This window comes from Danio rerio, chromosome 13, assembly GCF_052040795.2.
Source record: "Danio rerio strain M-AB ecotype USA chromosome 13, GRCz13ab, whole genome shotgun sequence".
Lineage (NCBI taxonomy): Eukaryota > Metazoa > Chordata > Actinopteri > Cypriniformes > Danionidae > Danio > Danio rerio.
The window spans coordinates 29,103,507-29,123,123 of record NC_141033.1 but is presented as its reverse complement, the minus strand read 5'-3'; the positions used below and the strand labels follow the sequence as shown (position 1 = coordinate 29,123,123).

Genomic DNA, 19,617 nt, shown 5'->3' with positions numbered 1-19,617 from the left:
TACCAACATCTCAGATGCCAAGACATTCATTTATATTTTATGAGGCATTCAAATATTGGTGTCTGAGGCTCTGCAAGCTCTGAGACTGGAGTCAGCATCGCTAGTTTTAATAAAATCACCTTAAATGTGTGATTATGAATGAATAATTCTCCTAATCAACCATTGAAATAGAATTCACAATATTCCTAACAATAAATAGAAATTAGGCTATACTGTACAAACAATACCAAAATGATGTTAGGGAAGTCTGTTTGTTTTGCAATGTAAATGTGGAGAATGTAATTACATTGTACAGATGCACACTTCATCCAAGGTCTTTGTCTACCTGAATTAAGTTAGCATGTTTTCTGAAATTCAGTACAGCAGTGTGACAATTGGCATACTTTGTGATAGATAATTTGCTAGTTGCACACAAGGGAGCTGATCGTAATTGAGCGTATTGGTTTGTGTATTTGCTTGCAAACGTGGCCATGCGGCATTATGGTAGATGACATTTCTGAAAGTGAGAGCAGTCTGTAACCTCTTTATGCGAACGCTGTTGATCAGCCCATTCCAACTGTCATCTTATTTGCATGCGATGGACGCATCATTATTCACTACATTTGATGTCCGCAAAACACATTAGAACTGTTTCCTTGAGCAAAATATTAAGGACCCGCCGTAGCAGACATCATTTGTGTACCCAAATTGTAAAATGTAAATTGATATGTAAGAAAATGGCCCATTAACTTTTTCATTAATGGTTATAATGCATTTTGAGTGTCATCTGTGCAGAGAGAGCACATGTTCATTTGAGACGAGAACTGACGATAGCTCCACACAAACACACTTTCGCTCACAGATATTTATTTATTTATTTCTTCTGCCCGCTGTGAAATCATGTGTCTATGTTTATAGTGTTACTATTAATCAAATCAAGTCAGCAATATGTTCAGTAACACTGTCAGTATGCATGATAATGTAGAGATTTTTAATGCTTCACAAATCGATTAATGATACTTTTATTGACGCACACTGTGGCATTAATTTACAGGTGTTTCTTCAAGGAGGGGAAGGATTATCAGAACCATTATTCTCAGTAATTTCAAAAATCATTCTGGAGATTAGCATTTATTGTTTATAACTTGTGTTTTGCATATTGATAATATACATTTCTGCTGCTCTTTTTACATACAAATATGTTAGCTTCTGCCAACACGGTTAAGTTTCAGTTTAGTTTGCACCAATCTTGGGTTTGGTTAATAAAATTTAAGTTCAATAGGCAATTTTTTTTTTTTTTTTTTAAGTAAATAAAAAAATATATAGAAATATAAATATAAACCGCTGCAATGAACAGCTGCAATGATTTTGTTGTTTTTTTTACAGTAGAAAAAGCTTTAAAAATACTGCATGTGAGCTTAGATTGTTCAGTTTCTGTGTACATATTATCAGAAAAGTGAACTTTGCATGCTTAAATTCTTCATATTTTTAAATATTTTCATCTTTGTTGTGGAAGATATTTGCTTTCTATTTTGAGTCAATGAAATTATATTTGTTTTAAGGCATGTGATTGGCTGTTTGCAACCAATGTCACCCATTAATTTGCACGGGCTGATGAGCTCATTATCAGCGTTGATGATCAGGATTTCAAGATTTGAGTTGACAAATCCCAGCCAGTACAATCAGGCTTGGTTGATACCATGACTCTTGAGTTTGTTCATCTAACATTGTTATAGTGGTGCATAGAGCTAAAAAAGTGACCAGTCTTGACACTGAATTTTGATTATGAATTCTTAACTGAATACTGAAAAATTATAATACATAGCTATATATTGTCACATACAGTTAAGAGCAAGATTATTCGATCTACTGTAATTTTTTTTTTTTTTTTTCAAATGGTTTCTAATTACAAGTAATTTGGAGCAATGGAATTTACACCGTATTTCCAATATTTTTTTTCTTCTGGAGAAAAAAAGCAGTTTTTAATATTATTTAAAACAATTTTACGGTCAATATTATTAGCTCCCTTAAGCAATAATATATACAGAAAAAACATTGCTGTATAATGACTTGCCTTATTATTTCTTATGACTGGTTAACCTAATTGACCTAGATAAGCCTATAAATCAGTATCTTGGAAAATATCTAGCAAAATATTATGTACTGTCATCATGGCAAAGAAATCAGTTATTAGAAATGAGTTATTAAAACTATTATGTTTAGAAATGTCTTGAAATAATCTTCTCTCTGTTAAACAGAAATTGGAGACAAATATCAAATAGTTAGAACTTAAAAGGAGGGCTAATAATTCTGACTCCAACTGTAGGTAGGTACAGTAGATATAATTCATATAACACTAATTCCTTATACATTTACCTTTACCTTTTGTTTTAGCATTAAACATTTAGCAGAAACTTTTATTCAAAGCTTCTTAAAATGAGTAAGGGATTAAAGCAATTCATCATAAAGAGACAATACTCACATAAATTCCTACTAACAGAAAGCTTCTGTGTGATTTTTTTTTTAAGAAGAGCCTCACAGCAAGAAGGTCGCTGGTTCGAGCCTCGGCTCAGTTGGTGTTTCTGTGTGGAGTTTGCATGTTCTCCCTGTATTCGCGTTGGTTTTCTTTGGTTGCTCCATTTTCCCCCACAGTCCAAAGACATGCAGGTGAATTGGGTAGGCTAAATTGTCTGTGTGTGTGTTTGTGAATGTGTGTGGATATTTCCCAGAGATGGGTTGCGGCTGGAAGGGCAAGTTGGCGGTTCATTCCGCTGTGGCGACCGCAGATTGATAAAGGGACTAAGCCGACAAGAAAATAAATAAATGAATGAATGAATGAATGAAGATAGAGTAGATAGAAAATAGTTTTTCTTTCATTATTTATTTATTTGTTCTTTTATTTATTGATTGTTTATATATATATGTTTTTTTAAGTAAAACACTCTTAGTAAATAAGTAATTCCATATATAGTAAGTAGTAGTTATATTGTTTTCCCTTCCTGTTGTTAAGACTCTTTTACCTGACATAATACAGTATATAGTGCCCTGCTTCAATGTACAGTGTAGCCTCAACTCCAGCCTTTATTCAGGTTTGAGCACATTTAACACATGATCAACACACGTGTTTGAAGAGGATCTCTGACTGTGACCAGTCCTGTTTAGAGTCCACTTCTGTCCTTTCTATGGAAGAAATTATTATTTTTAGTACAAAGCAAAACACGAGTCACTCAATTATGATGACGACGTAATGGCAGCTGATCTTTTTTTCTTTTGTTTTGTATTGTTTTTTGTTTGGCTGCTGACAATAGACATGATGATTTGTTCTTATGCTAATACTTGCATACATGACACATCCATTGATATACTATTTGTTGGTGTCTTTGTGAGTAAATTTAAAGCTACTGTATCATGGACTGAGGTAACATCTTCATTTGAACAAATTCAATAAAATTTGTGAAATTTGTTCTGGATTTTTGTACATAAAGCGTATTAAATTCAAGTAAAGTATATTTTTTAATATTTAAACTAAATCAATAAATTTGATTGAATTAATGTTTCATCACAATGCTGTGGCTCAGTGGTTAGCACTGTTGCCTTACAGCAATAAAGGGTGGTAGTTTGAGGTTTGATGGTTCCCATCTGGGTCAGTTGCCATTTCTGTGTGGAGTTTGCATGCCCTCCCCTTGTCCATGAGGGTTTCTGCCTGGTACTCTAGTTTCTCCCACAGTTCAAAGACATGCGCTATAGGTGAATTGAATAAACGCAATTGGCCGTAGTGTATGTATGTGAAGGAGTGTGTATTTGTTTACGGCCATACCACCCTCACTGTGCCTGATCTTGTCTGATCTCAGAAGCTAAGTGGGGTTGTGCCTGGTTAGTACTTGGATGGGAGGCTGCCTGGGAATGCCAGGTGCTGTGTGTATGGTTGTTTCCCAGTACTGGGTTGCAGCTAGAAGGGCATCCACTGTATAAAACATATGCTGGATAAGTTGGCGGTTCATTCCGCTGTGGCCCACCCAGGAAGAATAAAGAGACTAAGCCGATGGAAAATGAAAAAATGAAGAATGTTCCATCATCATTCAATGCACTTTGCCACTATTCACACATTCAGACATTCAGAGTATTTTATGCAGTCAGACAATTCTTGTTCTAAATATATCTGACAAGATTTTTTTTTACAAAAAACACTGTAAAATTAAAAAAAATGTTAGACATTTTAAGGTCACTTTTTAGTCTTGTTTGAAATTATGCTAACAGGAGTAAAAGAGTAGTTTTTACTGATTTGCCAGATGGTGAGCCATTCTTAACTGACGGAAACCCTCAGTTAACAGTAGTTTGTCCAGATGAAGGCCAAAGGCATAAGCCTTTCAGCCATAGCAAGAATCTCAATGGACAATTGGTTCAGCACTGCAGCTGGAATTCTTCACCAGTTCTTTGTTATAATCTGTGTTCTTGCTATAGTCCTTGCTGTCCCTTACTTTTTGATCACTGTGTTCCATTATTTAAAAAGTTTTTATCAGCCCAGGCTAAATAGAAATATGTCACACGCCTTATACTTTTGAGAAAGTTCTTAGTTCTTCGTTCCAGGTACGTTTTATAGCTCAGTGCAGATAATAAATCTTTTAGATGATGCTGTGTACTTGTTTGCAAATGCAAAGTATGTTACTTAGTGTACATTTTACTGTACATTTGAGATACATGCCTCTCTTGTACACGTCTATGAGAAGGTAGGGTATGCCATACAGATCACCTAGTGAAACACTAACTGAAACCTTTCCCTAAACCCAACCAATAGTGTTTTAAAATGTAATCGTAAGAGAAAAGTGCACTGCCAACACATAGTTTTACATTGCTTTGTTGTTTTTATCTTTTTTTGTGGAACCATGCTTCACCAGACTCAAACTGGAGAGTTCAGCATCACATGTACAATACAAAGCTGTCATGGCTGTAACGAGAAATATTCCAAATGATCAGAGATCACAAGCTTCATCTGAGTGTGTGTCAATAGTGGTAATTGACAACTGGTGTGTGTGTGTGTGTGTGTGTGTGTGTGTGTGAAATGGCATGCTGGGATTTGTAGTTCACATGTAGTTCACCAGCAATCGCCCAGGACTGGACCGCTGGGGATTTTTGACACATATAAATTGAGCTACCAAGTACACTAACCATACCAGAAAAATTCAGGCAGTTGTATTCGATTACAAATTATATACGCTGATAAGTTGTTCTTGTGATTTTTATTTGATTTTTTGCAAACCACTGCATGAAAATAGTTAATGTTGATATTATGTTATTAGTGTGAAAAAACAAGTTGTTCGCATAATACTGCCCTGTAGCATTCATTTAAATTGAATTCAATTAAATTCACCTTTATTTGTATAGCGCTTTTACAATGTAAATTGTGTCAAAGCAGCTTCACAAGGAACATTATAGTGAATTGAAACAGTGTCAGTTCAGTTTTCAGTGTTTAAGTTAGGTTCCGGTTAGGTCAGTTCAGTGTGTTTAATAATCACTGCTGAGAGTCCAAACAAAAAAGAGCAAATCCATCTATGCTCAGCTCTACAGATCCCAAACCATGCAAGCCAGTGGGGACAGCAGCGAGGAAAAAACTTAACCAATTAGTGAAAGTAAAGAATCAAAAAACCTTGAGAGAAACCAGGTTTAGTTGGGCACGACCGTTTCTCCTATGACATTTTATGCAGAGCTGCAGTTTAGGCGTCCGAGGCTTGAGAATGCTGGACCTCAGCAAAGACTCATCTGTCCCTGGAGCGTTTTAATAGAAAGTGACTTTTTTTTTTTATGAGGTTTAGTTATCTGGTAAAACAATAACATTTTAATTATTTCACTTTTTAAACAATGTTTATTACAGGGGTCACCAACCCTGTTCCTGGAGAGCTACCTTCCTGCAGAAATCAGTCCCAACCCTGATCGAACACACCTGAACCAATTAATAGTACCTAAAGCAGCACTTGATAATTACAAACAGGTGTGTTTGGTCAGGGTTGCAACTGAAATGTGCAGGAAGGTAGCTCTCCAGGAACAGGGTTGGTGACCTCTGGTTTATTATTTCTAGGAAGAAAAAAGTTGTTATGAATTGTTCTTTAATTTTGATCTTCAATCTATATGGACTATTGTTATTACTACATATACTACGACTAGTGCTCCTACTGCTACTACTAATACTACTACTACTACTAATATTAATAATAATAACAGTATCACACTTTTATTGTTTTGATACTTTAAATTATTGTAAGATGATTTTTCGCAATAAATTGATAAAGCAAGTTCCCCGAGACAGCTGTGAGACTCTGAGTTACTGTTGGCGTAGCAACAGTCACATCCCACCCCTGCCACCTTTCTCCAAAATGATCGATTTTCTTTAATTTTCTTTTGCATCTTCCACCAGAGAAGGAGAAAGAGCGTGAGGGGAAAAAAATGAATACATAAAAAAAGAGGAGAGGCTATCTGTAACCTATCCCTTCATCCTGGCATGAGCTATTCAATCCGGTCTATTAGATTTAGTGGAGAGGAGCAAGACGTTAACACGGGCGCAGAGGGAGGGGAAAAAAAAGAGAGAAGGAAAACACTGCCACAGATAATGTGAATGTTTCATGCATAATCTCTAATATGAGAAATGTATTAATAGGGAAATTATTGTGCATTCAATTATTTTGAAATGGCTGGCTGAGATGTTGTGATTTGGCGGTGTCCTGATAGCAGTGCCGCAGCAGGGAACTCGATGACTGATGAATAACTTAATCTCCTAATCCGAAAATGGGCAGCGATCAACAGTACGGCTCTGCGGAGCGGCCAATAAAATGAAAGCACTGAAGAATGACAGATGAGAGCTGGGGAAAGACGAGGAAATAAGAAATAGATAAACAAATAGAACAATAAAGCAGACGGTTTTAAAGCGGCGTAATTCTGTCACATTCATTAAAGCCAGAGAGCAAAATAAAACAATGCGAGATGGAGTGGCAGAAACATTACCTTTAATGTGGGTATCATGTGGCGCGTTTGATGAGCTGCTGGCTCGGCTTTATGTGAGCATTTCACTGTGACTCTGGAGGAAATCAACACAGGATCTTTAATCAACCTGAAAAAAAAGAAAGACGAGCTTTATGGAACAAATGTAGATGCCTGGTAGAATGTACAGTTTGTACAGTGTGCTGATGTAATAGTGTGAGAAATGTGTGTCAGATTCACATGCTACCATTCAAAAGTTTTGGCTCAGTACTTTTTAATTTTATTTCTTTTATAGTTGTTGTTGTTTTTTCCAGAATAGATGCAATAAATGTTTAAAACAAAGGTGATGTTTTAGCCATTTATAGTAACTATTTCTTTTCTTTTTTTTTTGCTTCTTGATTTTTCCTCTTTTTTGATATTATACATTTGGGTTAACTAGTTTTTGGACAGTTATTGCAAGGTACTTTGTTAGATAAGCTCCAAATTTGGCTTTAGTACTGACTAATCTAATTTATATGCACAAATATAATATTGTATATCTTCCTATTATAAATATGAATTTAAAATATAGATTTGTGAGGAGCTATATTTTCATATGCTGAGCACTTTATGTACAGTTGAAGTCAGAATTATTAGCCCCCCTTTGAATCTTAATGTTTTTTTTTTCTTCATATTTCTCAATTGATGTTTAACAGAGCAATGAAATTTTCACAGTATGTCTGATTTTTTGTTTCATCTGGTTAAAGTCTTATTTGTTTTATTTTGGCTTGAATAAAAGATGTTTTTAATTTCTTTAAAAGCCATTTTCAGGACAAAATTATTAGCCCTCTTAAGCTAAATTTATTTTCGATATTCTACAGAACAAATCATTGTTATACAATAACTTGCCTAATTACCCTAACCTGCCAAGTTAACACAATTAACCTAGTTAAGCCTTTACATGTCACTTTAAGCTGTATAGAAGTGTCTTGAAAAAATATCTAGTCAAATATTATTTATTGTCATCATGGCAAAGACAAAAAAAAACGGTTATTAGAAATTAGTTATTCAAACTATTAAAAATTGCTCTCCGTTAAACAGAAAATTTGGGGGCTAATAGTTCTGACTTCAACTGTACAAATACATAACTGCTGAAAATTCAGCTTTGCCAAAACTGGTGTTAAAATATATTAAAGGAGAAACATTAACCTTTATTTGATGAATATTTTGAATAATTGGGCTGCACAATATATAATTTCAGAATTGATATCGCAATGTGATCATCCACAGTCACACATTTAATTGCTGTATTTATACACAATTTATAAGATTTATGGCAAAAAATATATTTAGATTTTTGTCTTACTTCTAGTGCAAATATATAAATAAATAAATATATATATATATATATATATATATATATATATATATATATATATATATATATATATATATATATATATATATATATATATATATATATTTTTTTTTTTTTTTTTTTTTTTTGCTTACTCCACTGGCAGATAGTTTTTTGTAAGGGAAAACTCTTAATTTTGACACAAAAACAACTTAATTTTGACTTATTTTTTAATAAAGTTGAAAACAAAACAATATTTTTAGTTGATCTAAGAATCTTTTTGATATTTGGACTAGAAATGAGAAAGCAAAGTAAGAATTACCAACTAATAAAGTTATGGCAAATAATAAACTTGGATTTTCCCATTGATGGGTTGCAGCTGGAAGGGCTTCCACTACGTAAAATATATGCTGGATAAGTTGGGGGTTCAATCTGCTGTGGCAACCACTGATTAATAAAGGGACTAAGCCAAAAAGAAAATGAATGAAATGAATAAACTTGAATTGAATCGAGTTTTATTTTATTTTATTTTATTTTATTTTGTTTTATTTTATTTTATTTTATTTTATTTTATTTTATTTTATTTTATTTTATTTTATTTTATTTAAAAGCATTTTTTTTTTTTTTGCATTGTGGTTTTTTTACATTTCTGTACCTTAATAATGTTGGACTGCTCAAAAAAACTGTCAAATAGAGCATACGATGATGTATTTAATATGAATGAATAATTTATGTATTTAATATATTCGGGTTTTATGTAGCATTGTATGCTGCTTTTCAAGTGTACACACAGTCAGATGATTGCAAGTCATTTGTATGTTGTCAGTGTGTTTGTATTGTCCTCTGGGCTGAAATAGCATCTGTTTGGCCCTGTTATGTGTGTCTGTACAAGGAGCCAGTGTCCATTCGTGCCCTGAGAGACTGAAGAATGGTGTCATCAGAAGGTCGAGTCTCTCTCTCGCTCAATTCAATTTTAGTGTGCCTTGACAATGTTGTACATTTGTATTGTCAAAGCATGTGCAGGTTAGTTGCGTGCAAATTGTACAATGTGGATGTACAGTAGAATAAGGTCATTTGTGTTATTGATAACACTGTTTAAATATACTTGGTTAAATAGCATATCCAGCAGTTAATTATGTTTTATATAGGTAGCTCACAAGTAGCTCACCTTGTATTTTTTATGTAGACTTTATGGATTATTATTATTATTATTATTATTATTATTATTATTATTATTATTATTATTATTATTATTATTATTATTTGTTTAGGCCCATGAATTGTCTTTGTTTAATTAATGTTAAATTTAAATTAAATATATTTTTTATTTTATTAACAATTTTTTCTGTACTGTACCTTTAAAGGCACATTATGTTATTTTCACCACCAGGGGGTGTAAATTCATATCAAACAAAGGTGTAGTTCGATAGGTGTCTGAGTGTGGAATCATGGGAACTGTTGCCTTTATTTCATCCTATGGGACACCTTCAGAAATCATCTTCATGAATGAGCTGTTCAAGGTATTCAAATATTGAAGTATCAAGTCTGAAGTAATCAAGGCTTATTATCATGGTAGTATGAAGCAGATTAAGGCTGAAAGCTCTCGAAGCAAAATTAGTGCACTGAAGCAATTGCTAATGAGAGATGAGCATGACACAGCATAAAGCCAGTGGAGCTTTTATTATGCCACATTCGACCGCTTCTGGTTATGATCATGTGGTGCATACTAAACATTATTATTATTATTATTATTATTATTATTATTATTATTATTATTATTATTATTATTATTATATTTAGCTAGTCACATTGAGATGTTACTATATCTCCCTCCAGTCAGACTTGAAAAGGACTGCAGCAGATAAAGGCTGCATACAGCACTGACAAAGAAATTAGCAATATACACATCCACAAATCTTAAATAATAATTCATAATCACATTATGAAAAATAATACCCTAGATACTAAAAAGATTTTATGTTTCTGTTATAATGCTACTCTGTGCAGTCTAGAGTGCAGAACATATTGAAGCATCTTTGGTGTTCGCGTTTACTATGAAAGCAAAACAGAAATCGAGGATTTATGACGTCATTAGCATAGAAACACAGGTCATCAGTTAAAGCAGCTGATTTTTCTGCATATGAACATTCTTCAGAACATTTTGTATAATGTTCTAGAATATAATAGAATGGCTATTATCATCACTGTATATGTATAAAATGTACATTATATACATGTGCAATGAGATTAAGGGTGCTTTCACACCTGTGAATCGATTCAGTTGTTCCGAAACAGAGATTACAATTGTTACATTGTTGCTGTTTGCTCTTGGAGCGGTTCACTTTCACACTGCAAAGTTTCTAATCGGACCAAAAGAGCTTAAACAAGTCACGTGCGAGTAAACTCTCCTCACATTGGTCAGAGTGTCAGGGTTTATTTTGCAGCGTCCCGCTAAGCTGTCAGGAGAAGTGGTGGTTTGGTGGTGATTGACAGGGTGCGCGCGCGCGATGTGTCTGAGGAGAGATGCGGAGGGGAGGGGTGAGAAGGGTGCGCGACGATGCCTATTTGAGGACCTGTAGGGAGACGCGAGATTACCGGGAGATCATCACTCGTTTGCGGGCATCCGGAGACTCGCGAAACTTCCCACCCCAATCATAATTCTCTCTTCATATAGCCGTATATGCCTATTACATATCCATAAAACACAGTGATACAACCGCGCTCGGATCGGATCGCTTTCTCACTACAATCGAACCGCTCCAGGGTTCGTTTCAATCGAGCCGAGACCACCTTACTCAAGCGATCTCGGAGCGATTACTTTGGCGCGGAACAGAGCGCGATTGCCCTGTTCACATATGCCAATCGAACCGCGCTAACTGGGCAAACGAGATACGTTCCGAAACAAAAGTGTAGGTGTGAAAGCACCCTAAGTGGTTTTGATAGTTATGAAAAGTCCGCAAATAATATAGCACTGCTCTAGTGGTTTTTAGATAATTTAATGAATTTAATATATATATAGGATTAGGAATTTCCTGACAAGATTTTTTACAAAAAACATTGTCAAAATAAAAAATGTAAAAAATTAGTATTAGGAATTTGTTTTTTTTTAACGTTTTTTTTTTTTTTTTTTTTGATTACTAAATGTTTGAGCATCGTATTTATTTTGAACAAAATGACATTTATTCTATGCACAAAGTGACAGGGCAAAATCAAAAGAAAAAAATAAATCTGTTCAAAAGTATTTCTAGTTCATAATGTCAGCAAATTTTACAGCTGCTGTGACAAAGATTCTTGTTTAAGCATAACTTAAACCATGGAAGCCACGCTCACCTGTTTTCGTGATAAGCACATAGCACAACACCATCTGCAATATGTCACAACAAACCATTATTTTGTCTCTGATGGTACATGTGTTTAATTGATAACACTAAAAAGTCTTTGCCTCTGGCTTTTTCTCTAAACAACTGAAGCAGTTTTATTTATTTATTTATTTTTTTTCAGACAGAAGGCATCATGAGTGTTGAAGGATCAGTTTGCTGTGTGTGTGTAAGGGAGTGTTGCTGTGTTTTTGGGGTCTGTGTGAGGGCTGAATGACAGGCAGCAGACGGGCAGGTCAGGTAGCATGTGGCGCATGGCAGGTACACTTCCTATGTCTAAACAGAAGCGTGTATAAGTGTAGCCCTGGACACCACGCAGATGCTGGCTTGATTGAGACATCTGTATGAAGCAGATGGAGTTTTGGGAAAGAACCGGGTTTGATGTCTATCGCTGACATTTAAACGACGAAGCAGTGATGCTGGACAGGAGACCAGTCATGAGATTGACTGCTGGACCTGGACTGCGTCTTCAAGACTGATTAAGACTGCTGATGCTTTCAGAAATTTAGTTTGCTCCGTCAACTTTGTCTTTTTTTATGTAATCATAATAAAAAAATCAACCTTATAGCAAGAGAGGACTTTTAGAAACGTGGTGCACATGCTAACTCCTTTTAAAATTAATATTATATACTGGAAATGTTGATAGTATGAAAGCTTATTTATTATGTTAGGTTTTTATAGTGTTTGATGTTTTTTATGTTCTTGTTGAGTCTGATTTAACATAATTTTGTTCTGCATTACTATTTATTGTGATGTTTTATATGACAAAAATAAAGGAAACTGAAACTGAAACAAAAAACAATGACTCGTAATGGCAGCTACATTGGGATCTCAATACATATGGCGCACATGCTGGTCATATTTAGTTTTTTTAAGCAATAAATACTTGGATCATATACGAAGAGAAGAAACCCATAAATAGTGAGCACTTGCAATCCATATACTGAACCCACAGTCATTTAAAAACCATATCCCTGTCAGAGCTCCAATACACCGCTGTTTACATCTGTTTTGTGGGTATTCCTCGGCAATTTAGTCATTGGTAATGTCTCTGTGGCATGTGTGTATACTTTTTTATTTGGTGTCTGTTAATTTTTGCTTAGATTAATATTTGTTTGTTAATATCTATTCATTCACTTCTGCTTTTCATACTTTGAATTATGTATGCTTTATTTGCGCTTAACTGCTAATTAGAATAGAAACTGTATAAAAAAATAATAATAAAAAAATAAAAAAATAAACAAACGTCCTGAGGGTTACAGGTACCATAGGTCAATGAGGCTACATTTTGACACATACATTTCTCTATTCTGGCTGTTCTTTCTGTGGGGGAATTCTGTAGAAGCATAGCTCAGGTGGATTTCCTTGTCAGTTAGTAATGTTATACCTTATAGCCCAACAGTTTTCTGTTTTTTTTTTTAAAATTTTTTTTATATATTTTTTGCTTATAATGTGAAAATGTGAAAACTATCACTTAGCATTTGAAACCCATCAATAGTTGACAAATCACAAATAATATAATGAGCTATGAACTATATAATTGCCGATATGTGATATTTCAAAAAGTTATTTGTCAGTTTATTTTACAGTTACTTGTATTTCTTTCCTTTAGGAACACCTTATTGCAGTTAACAAATACTACATAGCAATAATAATAATCATGATCATCATCATTATCAGTATTTCCCACACATAGACTTTAGTTTTGCGGGCCGTTTAGATATACAAACGACCGCCCAAGTATTTTTAGTGACATGATTTTATTTGGTATTATTATCATCCTTTTACACTATTTTGTGTCCGTCTAATATAACCATACATTCATGATCGATTAAGCAGTGGAAAATCCTCTCTTATTTACTTGTTTCGTTCTTTGCGCGCGTTAACTGTCAACACTCTTACATACAATCTCACATGCTCTGCAGACCCACAGGAGCAGATTTTACCGGTCAGTGGGTTCACATGGCTCCTGAATAGCATAAAAGAGAGATAGTGGATTTATTTTTTATATTTCAACAGTCTTTTAACCCATTGAAACAAAACAGTGCATAACAGTGTCATAATAAACAAAATTATTGTTAAAATTAAATCATGTTTTGTTTGTCGCATATAGTTAACTATTTATGTGATGTGGATAAATAGTGTGTTTCAATCCGGCTACCACGGAAAGTATATTACATACAATCTCACATGCTCTGCGGACCCACAAGAGCAGATTTTACCTGTCAGTGGGTTCACATGGCTCCGGAATAGCATAAAAGAGAGATAGTGGATTTCTTTTTTATATTTCAACAGTCTTTTAACCCATTGAAACAAAACAGTGCATAACAGTGTCATAATAAACAAAATTATTGTTAAAATTAAATAATTTTTTGTTTGTCGCATATAGTTAACTATTTATGTGATGTGGGTAAATAGTTTTAATCCGGCTACCACGGAAAGTATATTTCAAACCCATGAAGAGCGCTGATCATCATCATAGTCATAGAAATAACTATACTAAATTTCCCAAATGTATACATTATAATGATTTGATTAACCATAGATTTAAAAAAAAGTAGTGCATTATTTAGCTTATTTTTTTATAACATGATAATTTTATTGAAGTAAATTATTTGATACTATTAAGTTCATATACCTAATTTTGTCTTGTAGAATTGGAGAAAAAACACCTTGTGAAACCTGCTGTGGAAGTAAAAGTACCCATTGTGTGTGGAGCAATGTTGTAATAGACAAACAAGGACAAAAATCTGCATCTAATCCTCTCAGGTGTGTATTGTGTGTAGTGTTCGTTATTTGCATACAATTACGTTTAGGATAACTGTATTTTGTCAAATTCTTTGACGTGTGAGAATTTCTCTTCCTCCCTCTCTCTCTCTCTCTCTCTCTCTCTCTCTCTCTCTATCACTTTCTCTCCCCCTCTCTCTCTTTCCCCGTCTTTCTTTCTAAGCACTGCTGTAAATAAATAAAAGATAGGGTCTGGTGATACAGCAGGTCTCAGATGTGTAAAAGCCACAACTCTCATATCTGATCTGGATTTGTGTCTCCCGTTAGGGAGTGTATACACAGTTGCAGCCTTCCAAAACATAAAAACTCTTCTTCAATTTTCCTCCCTCAATGTCCTTTCCTTTTTCCCTCTGCCTTATTTTTGTTGTTTTTTTTAACCATTTAGGCAAAGCAGACAATGGTTCCTTATGGAAAAAAAAAAAACTGATGTCAATGTATTGTGATGAAATGAAATTTGAGTGTGAGGAAAATACACCGCACTTTTTAGTGCATGTCCCTTTAAATTTAAACAAACTACTGCTTGGCAGAAAAAAGGATGGAGCCCTTACATGCTTTTATGACACTCATACAGTAGTCATATAGATATTCAGCATGTCAAGAGACAGTTAAATATTGTAAACTGTTTCAAAATATACCGTGTTTTTTTTTTTTTTTTTAGAATAAGAAGTTAAAGCAAAGTGATGGTTTTGACCCATATTTTAAAATCTGATCCCTATGGTGAAGTAATGCAGCATACCATACATTTTCCCAAATATATTGACCTTATTCTTGACGTATGAGCGGGTGCAGCCATTGAAATGTTTTTAGTTGATATTTCTGATCTCATTTACATTGATATGTAGATGTTAAAAACAGCTCGTTATGCTGCTTGATGTTGCAAACAATTTTTTTTTTTAAATATTATTCTCATTTTTATTATCATAATGTCCTCAGTGGCTTAAATGTCATGAGTCTAAGGAGATTCTGTTCATTGATATATCCAATGCCAGAGCATTTTTTCCCTAATACTTAGTTGGTTGTACACGTTTATAGCACTTAAACACTGAAAAAAGTCAGATTTGCATGAAATGGACCCTTTAAAGTTTAAAACGTCTATTATTAGGATCACCAAAACGCCACTGGTGACTTTGCAGAATTTGTAAATGCACCTCATTCTAGATATCTCTACATTTCTCCCGAGACAAGAAGCGATTGGCGAGCCACCTAGAGTCCGGCGGCTGAGCTTGCTTTTGGTTGCCATAGCATTGGGATTATTAAGAGATCCAGTGGCTGCCTGGTTCCTCTTTTATGATTCTCAGACTGAATAAAAATTTAAAAGGCCATTAAACACCATTACCCCCTCCATCGCAGGTGTCACTGGCAGCGATGCAGAGTGAAGTAGCTTATTTTTCTATTAGGTGGAGAGAGAAAAAGAGAGAGAGACCGATTGTAAAACCAGTGCAAATGAATCTTTGCTCTAGAATGGCCAAACGGTCAGACTCTAATTAGCCTGCCCTGCTCCTCTTTATCTAATGGAGCTTTGAGCTCTGAAAAGGGTAAGCCTTTCCAAACACCCAAATGGCTTATATTAGTCTTGCTTGGCGCAATGAGAGTTTGACCATGCTTGTGTGTGTGAAGGGCAAAGGGGGGATTTTGATTCTAAACTTGTGCAAGAACGACCGATGATGAGAAGAAGCATTAGGAGAAAGCATTTATAAAATTAGGAGAAATGTTTGCTTTTGCAAGGCTTTATATCGCCAGATTGATTTCTGGTTGACAGTATACAGTATGTTTGAGTACTAGGATACCATTTTGGATTTTGAAGTGTGCCATATAATTATATACATTTTAGATTGCACTTTTTTTGAACATTAATTAAAGTAAAGGTTCAGTTGACCTGCAAAAGTATTTGCATTTATCAGATGAATAGCAAGTTAATTAGGCCTGACTTTAAGATTTTAGCTAAAAAAACAAGCTTATTTTGGTATTTTCTTTATGGGTGTATTCTGGTTTTATTTTTTCGTCTATTTATTATAATTTTACTCAAAACATGCACGTGTGCTTACAAACACACACTTGTACAGATATTTATGGGAACCTCACATAGATGTAAAGATGTTTATATACTGCACAGACTGTATAGTCTTTCCCCTACCCCTAAACCCAACCAACAATCTACATTTTTAGATTTCCACAATTATTACTTAATCCTAAAATGTAAGGAATACATTGTAATTTTTTTTATTATATATATGCATACATATATATATATATATATATATATATATATATATATATATATATATATATATATATATATATATATATATATATATATATATTATTCAGTTGAAGTAAAAAAAATCTAAATGATGAAAAAAAGTCTAAATGATGATTAACAGAGCAATAATTTTTTTTACTGTATTTTATATAATATTGTTTTGGAAAAAGTTTATTTTTTATTTTTTATATCAGTTGGAATAAATTCAGTTCCTAATTAATAATAATAATAATAATAATAAAACATTTTAAGTTTATCATTATTAGCCCCCTTTTAGCAATTTTTTTTATTTTTATTTTACTACATGTTTACAGAACAAACCATCGTTATACAATGAGTTGCCTAATTATCCTAACCAGGGTTTCTGTGGGGTCTTAAAATGTCTTAAATCACAAAATCCAAAGTTTTGGCTTTAAAGTATTACATTTACTGAAATACTGTGTTGTAGGTCTTAAATCTTTTTTTAAACATGTCTTAATCTTTCTTTGTTCATGTATTGCTACCCAATCTAACCAAAACCCATACAATCACGAACAATCCATCTTAATAAAACTTTAAACTTTTTATTTAAAAAAGGTCATTTTTAACTCTAATTTATTATAATAGTTTAACTATTTTCTTTATAATAAAATTTGTTTAAAAGTTTTCCAAGTATTTACTGCTGAGGACACTGACCTGGACAGATTGTTGTCCATAGATTTAGTTTTTATAGTTTTTAAAACATTTGTTCATTTATTTATTTTTTTAAAAGAAAGTTTATGTTGGGAAAAAAGTGTATGATACAAGTGGAGCTTGCTTGTTTTTACACAATATTTAAAATATTCAGCCTAGAAATAAAATCTAAAATATTTGAATTGTTTATTATTAATGTATGTATTATATCATCATTTCATGTAATTGCATTCATTTCATTTGATTACACCCCCTTTCCCGCACCTGAGACCTTTCTAACTTTCCAAAGTCTTGAATAGTTTGGTCTACTTTTCTGAACTTTTATTTCCTTTGATTTACCGCTCATCAGTGAGACTTGTGTTCTCGTTGACGCAGGTGAGCAATGACTCGGACCTGCAGAGTTAGCTGGATGTCTGGTTCTCTTGGCTTCAGCCTGGAAAAGTGCTGATTGTGGAAGGGTTGCTGGAGGAGCTCTCTCTTGGGCAGATGGTGAGGAGACAGGGGGAGTTTTCACCCTGCTGCTTAGCCAACAGGGACACACACACACAGACGCATTCACATACGGCACACCCACACAGGAAACATTAGAACAACCATTTGTCATAGTCTTTCATTTCGACGGAGGAGTTCTTTTGTTGTTGGAAATAAGCCGTGTTGAGTTTATTATTATCTTCCTCTGAGTCAGTACGTTTAAGGGTTCAGCAGACACCTCTCGCGATGGTGATGGGCCGCTCTTCTTTATCTAACTGTCCACGAGCTCTTTATAAAGAGTTACTCGCAAACTAGCCATCAAAGATTTCTTGTTTATTTCGACAGCTTTTATGACATGACGACAAAAGAAGAAACATCTTTCATAGCATGGCTCAACAATAAGGATTGTTTTCGATTGTGTGCAAACTGGTTTAAGAGACAGCCTGTTTTTTTTTTTTTCCCAAGAAAATATTTGATTTCTTGTCAGATAATGTGCAGTGATTATATCTTACATGGCTTAATATTTTAGCTGTATCAAAAACAAAAACATCAGGTACATTTAAGTCCCTTGAGTTGGAACAAGATTGGGATGTACATTTTATACATAAAATTCTACGTGATTGTTTTTTTCTTTTTACTCTACACCTGAAGAAATGACAGAAGAAAAAAATAAAAAAGGGTGCAAAGGGTGTCAAAGGGTGCGAAAAGCAAATACCTGCTCACAGATTTATTAAATCTAACATTTCAGTCTCGTCACCTTCATCAGACATATTTGCACATCAAAAGTTAGAGTATTTTTTTTAAGAAAACTGTAACCAATGATTATTAACAGTTCTGGATTGTTACTTTACAAACTCTAACATCTTTGGGTTTACATGCTGAAGCATTATTAAATGTAATGTTGTAATTTTGAGATGTGAAGTTTTCTAGAATGTGACTACAAACTTTAGCATCTGTGGGATCAAATGATAGAACATTATTTTATTTAATGTGGCAATTGTTTCCTTAAGATGCAAAATGTTTTGGATTGTGACTTTACAGTTTTTTTTCCCTTCTTTTTTAATGATTCTGAATAAAGGGTGTCATGATTGCTTGTTATGTTACGAATAGTGACTGGTTTGCATTATTCATTCAATGGTTCATTTTTTTAAAGGCTCGCTCACATTGTGTAATATTTAAATTTTTTTATAACCATGAATGATTGTAGCATGTCAGACTGGACGAACACGGGCTCCCATGTCACACTCAAAGATCTCAGCTGTCATAAAGTCAGACTGAACGACAATGAAGACGCGCTAAACATAAAAGAGAATGCCTTGGAGTTTAACGTCATCCACATGTGACACTTTCACTATCCCATGTTCTGAAATGATTCCTCACAGCAAACGTAAACAATCTGTATTGACAACAATGTTTTGACATTTCCCCGCAGTTATTTGAATTTCCCCATGGATTGCGTCATCAAATTCAGAGCTCCTATTGGTTCTTATGTTGATGTTCATTGCAGCTGTTGTCACACTGCAGGAAAGTGTCTGAAATCGTCTGACACTTCCAGAACTTCATCAGAGAAAAAATCTGATTGCAGCAGGCATTAAGCGGCTGTCTGTTAACATGTCAATCCAACAATCAAACATTACAGATTTTAGCTTAAGATTTCAGGAATCATTTAGGGTTTCCCAAATTTGTCTCCGGTGACAAAATTGTGGCTGAAATCTCACAGTGTGAGCTGGCCTTTAGTCCATTTATTAATCTTGGGTTGCCAAAGC

The 19,617-nt window shown here is 34.0% G+C and overlaps 1 long non-coding RNA gene and 1 pseudogene across 1 annotated transcript in view; both read left to right on the top strand.

Moving 5' to 3' along the window:
* si:rp71-1h3.1 overlaps nucleotides 1-18,954 on the top strand; it is a 142,777-nt gene extending 123,823 nt beyond the window's left edge. The window contains 2 exon segments of the long non-coding RNA NR_145709.1: nucleotides 14,317-14,430; nucleotides 17,756-18,954. This is a non-coding gene — a long non-coding RNA (si:rp71-1h3.1).
* LOC147841087 (5S ribosomal RNA) lies at nucleotides 3,783-3,901 on the top strand (annotated as a pseudogene).
* Nucleotides 18,955-19,617: the final 663 nt, after the last annotated feature.